Here is a 5,077-nt window from a genome sequence, read left to right as displayed (position 1 = left end):
GTGTGCCTCATGCCTCCTCCCTCTCGCCCAGAGCTTTGAGATGCAAATGCCTGCAGGTGTTGGCAGATGACATGAATGAACGCTGCTGGCTCCTGGTTCTGCTCCATTCTGTGACTGTGACAAAAGCAAGTTCAGAAGCTGGGCATGATGACACACACCTTTAGTTCCAGCACTCGGGAGGCAGAGGCAGTTCAAGGCCAGCTTGGTCTACATAGCAAATTCTAGGACATTCAGGGCTACAAATAGAGACCCTGCCTCAAAAATCACAAAGCAGAAAATCAAAAGTGTGTGTGTGTGTGTGTTTATTTCAGCTTGCAGGTGACAGTTTCTTATTGAGAGAGACATCAAGGCAGGAACCCAAGCAGGTACCTGAAGCTAGGCTTGTTTGCTATTTGTGGTGGTTTGAATATGCTTGGCTGTAAGAGTTGCCTTGGTCATGGTGTCTCTTCATAGCAACGAAACCCTAGCTAAGACACCATTCCACACAGCATTACCTCTAACAGAGGAATTTGCTATGAAGACATAGCAAGAACTGTGGAGGGGGCCAGTTGCTGGCTCAGTTGAATGCCAGCTTGTATCCTCCTAGATCTACCTTGAGTTTTGCTGCAAGGTCTCTCACTGGAACCCAGGATTCACCCGCAAGGCTAGGCTGGCTGTCTCCATCTACCCAGTGTTGGGATTATAGTATTCTTCACCATGCCTGGTATGTGCACACAAGCATGTGTGCATGTGCCTGTGGATGCTCGTGTGTGCACGTGTGCATGTGAGTGTGCATGTGTGTGCATGCATGTACATATAGGCATGTGAGTGAGTGTTTTGCCTGCATGTGTGTATGCACACCACATGTGTGCCTGGTGCCCTCAATGATCAGAAGAGGCTTCGGATCTCCTGGGTCTGGGGTTTCAGGCAATTGCAAGCAGCTATGTGGGTGCTGGGAATTGAACCTGGGTCCTGTGGAAGAGCAGCCAGTGCTCTTAACCACTGAATCACCTTTCCCTTTTAAAGCTGGGTTCCAGGGGATTGACCTCAGGGCCCCATGCTTGCAGAGTAAGAACTCTGCAGATTGGTCTCATCCCATCCCAGGAAGTGTGTTTTCTCCTTTTCCTTCCTTCCTTCCTTCCTTCCTTCCTTCCTTCCTTCCTTCCTTCCTTCCTTCCGTCTTTCTTTCTTTCTTTCTTTCTTTCTTTCTTTCTTTCTTTCTTTCTTTCTTTCTCTCCTTCTCTCTCTCTCTTTTTCTTTTTTCTTTTTGGTATTTCAAGACAAGGTTTCTCTGTAGCCCTGGCTGTCCTGGAACTCACTCTGTAGACCAGGCTGGCCTCAAACTGAGAAATCTGCCTGCCTCTGCCTCCCAAGTGCTGGGATTAAAGGTGTGTGCCACCACTACCTGGCTTAGGAAGTATGTTTCTAATGTCCAGTTCTAGAACATACTCTGGTATTGTATCTTCCTCATACATTTTTACAGCTATCATTAGGTAAAATGTTTAAGTGGAATCTTATGACCATCACATGAAGTCTTCTCTATAGGAGGGATGATCAGGGCTTCTTCAGGAGGGAGATTTTTATGCTGTGGGTAATGTTGCTAGATTCAGCATGTGAGAATACAGCAGAAATGTTTGAGGGCTAGAGAGATGGCTCAGTGGTTAAGAGCACTGACTGCTCTTCTGAAGGTCCTGAGTTCAAATCCCAGCAACTACATGGTGGCTCACAACCATCTGTAATGAAATCTGATGCCCTCTTCTGGTGTGTCTGAAGACAGCTACAATATACTTAGATATAATAATTAAGTCTTTAAACAAAAAAAGAGAAATGTTTGAGATATGTATGTACTAAGAGTTATTCAGGGCTAGGGATGTAGCTCTGTGGTAGAGTACTTGCCCAGCAGGTGAGCAGCCCTTAGCTTCCATCTCTAGGCCTGGAACAAACTTTTTCCTTTTTTGTTACAGTGAACAGTTAACAGGGTGTTAGGGTGTTAATTAGGTGATTTGTGAGACAGCCCTATGCAGGGTGTGTGTGTGTGTGTGTGTGTGTGGTTTTGGTTTTCACACCAGCAGGAGGTATTCTCCTGACATCTAGTGGGTAGCCTCCAAGAATGCAGCTAATGCGGCTAAGCATTACACAACTGTGGAGGCTGAGGACCCTGCTCTTGTCCCGGATCTGACGTGTTCGGAGCAGACCTACTGCTGCAGGGAGGGGCTGCTGTGATAAGGAGAGCCTTTGGGGGAGGGCAGCTCTTGCTTCTCTCCCAAGAAAGAGTAATTGCCATCAAGAAACAGGGAGAGAGTTCAGGTCCTCCAAAATGAGAGTAAAGGCCAGAAAGGCAAGGCGAGGCCCTCTTGCAGCCTGTGCTTGACCTGTGTAGAGTCATAGAAGCAACTGGAGGTGGCAGGGGTGACCTGGGAAAGATGGAGCTAATGCTCAGAATTCTCACTCCCAGACATCTGGCTCTGAGGAAGCCGCCATGGGAAAGAGAAATGGCATGTCCCCCAACACCTGGCTCTGTCTGCGGCTCAGGGTGTGTGATGGTGGCTAGAGGCATGCACACATGAGGGAGGGAGGGAAGGAAACATTACAAGAACCAGGGAAAAGAAGTATGCAGAATTGAGTTCTCTCTTTTAAAAGTTATGTACTTTATTATTGAAGTGTGTTTATTGTCTTTAATAACTTATTATTTGTATTTTTATATACACTGGTGTTTTGCCTGCATGTATGTCTGTGTGAGGGTGTTGGATTCCCTGGAACAGATGTTAGACAATCGTGAGCTGCCATGTGGGTGTTGGGAATTGAAGCCAGGTCCTCTGGAAGACCAGCCAGTGCTCTTAACTGCTGAGCCATCTCTTCAGCCATGTGTGTGTGTCCATGTGCAGTACTTGAGGAAGCCAGAAGGTGCAGCCTCAGTTGCAATTGAAGGCCCAGGACTGAAGGGGTCATGCAGTGTTTTGGAGATGCAAGTACCATGAGATGACCACCAAGAGCAGCAGCAGCAGTGGAGTACAGACATCTGGAGCCTAGAGGATGACGCGTGTGCTACAAAGGGCCTGGCTGGAGAAGTGACCCAAGCCCTTGGAGGAGCCCAGAAGATCGTGAGTTGGATCCCAGACATTGGACAGTTGGAGATTGACTTTTGCTTTTGATTGTGACTGTGCCCTGATATTTTCCCTCTTGAAGGAAGAAACTGTTTTAGTGGAGCCCACAGTTAAGAGACTATTAATTGTAAAAAGACTTTGAATTTTAAAAGAGATGGATATTTTAAAGAGATTGAAATTTTAAGAATATGTAAAGAATCTCTGAATCTCTGAAACTGGAGTTAGAGGTGGTTGTAGGCTGTCATGTGGGTGCTGGGAACCCAACTTAGGTCCTCTGAAAGCGCAGCAAGCTCTCTTAACTGCTGAGGCATCTCTCCGCCCCTCTGCTACTCCATCACCACCTCCTGGGCTCTCTCTGGTGTGATAAGTCACTTCCTTCATCTGGTCTCAATTTCCCCATTCCTGGAATGAGGAAGTTGGAGAGAAAAGGTACCTTTAAAACCTCCACACACATCTGAATCACCCAGGGACCTGACAAACAGATTGCTGGCCCTGACTCTGACTCTGACTCTGATTTCTGGCTGGAGGTGGGAGGATTGGGTCAAGAATCTGTGGAGAGAGGCTAGGTACGGCAACCCCAGGAGGTCCGGACTTCTCTGTCCTTAGGAAGCAGGTAAATGGAGGAAAGTTGGTTTATATCTCAAATGGTCAAGTGCTGGGCAGCCAGAATCAGTTCCCATGGAGACTGTCTTTCATAACAGATTTCTTCTGGGGGGAATAGCAGGATTTGTAGGGTTTTTTTGTTTTTTGTTTTCCCATCAGGAAACCCTCCACCAAGAATGGGTGGAATCAATCATCTTTGTGGCCCAGGCCCTCCTCCAATGGCTGGTGGATGAGGAAGGTAAATGTCTGTCCTGAGAGGTAGACAACTATGGAAGGAAGCCATCAAGCTGTGAAGAGCAGCTCATGCAGGAGAAGATGGTGTCTGGCCAAACAAGGACTGCTCTGTGTCCTCACAGATGAATGAGGCCATGCTGGGAATTCCTTCTGCAGGATCTGGCCTGACTGATATGCAGTTCTATAAATGTACATGTTTGTCACCTTATATTTTTGTATAGTTTACTAGAGTATTAATATAGTTTTTGGTTTTGGTTTTGGTTTTTCAAGACAAGGTTTCTCTGTATAGCCCTGGCAGTCCTGGAACTCACGTTGTAGACCAGGCTGGCCTCGAACTCAGAAATCCACCTGCCTCTGTCTCCTGAGTGCTGGGATTAAAGGCGTGAGCCACCACGGTTTAATATAGTTTTAAAAAGTAAATGTTTTTAGGTCGCAAAACTTGATTCTTTATCTTTATATGATTATACCCAAAATCTTTAATTTTTTTGTTAAAAGATTTATTTATTTATTATATGTAAGTACACCATAGCTGTCTTCAGACACCCCAGAAGAGATTCAGTTATCATTACAGATGGTTATGAGCCACCATGTGGTTGCTGGGATTTGAACTCAGGGCCTTCGGAAGAGCAGTTGGTGCTCTTAACCACTGAGTCATCTCTCCAGCCCACCCAAAATGTTTAATCTGGAAGAGATAAAGACCTTGTATTTAGTACTGGAAAAGAAGAAGGAGGAGGAGGAGGAGGAGGAGGGGAGAAGAGGAAGAAGAAGGGGAGGAGGAAGGAAGAAGAAGAAGAAGGGGAGGAGGAAGGAAGAAGAAGAAGGGGAGGAGGAGGAGGAGGAGGAAGAAGAAGAAGAAGAAGAAGAAGAAGAAGAAGAAGAAGAAGAAGAAGAAGAAGAAAGAAAGAAAGAAAGAAGAGAGAGAGAGAGAGAGAGAGAGAGAGAGAGAGAGAGAGAGAAAGAAAGAAAGAAAGAAAGAAAGAAAGAAAGAAAGAATCTACATTCCTAGCCAGCTCCTAAGTGAGGCCCTGCTGCGGGCCTTGAGCCCACCTCAGGTCACGTGGTCAATAAGGGCATCCCAGCATCTCCCCTTTGTATCCTGTCCACCTGGCTGGGTCCACTCAGAACACAAGTCCTCCCACTCCTATTACAGTGGATCA

This window comes from Mus musculus, chromosome 4, assembly GCF_000001635.26.
Source record: "Mus musculus strain C57BL/6J chromosome 4, GRCm38.p6 C57BL/6J".
Lineage (NCBI taxonomy): Eukaryota > Metazoa > Chordata > Mammalia > Rodentia > Muridae > Mus > Mus musculus.
This window is presented reverse-complemented; position numbering follows the sequence as displayed.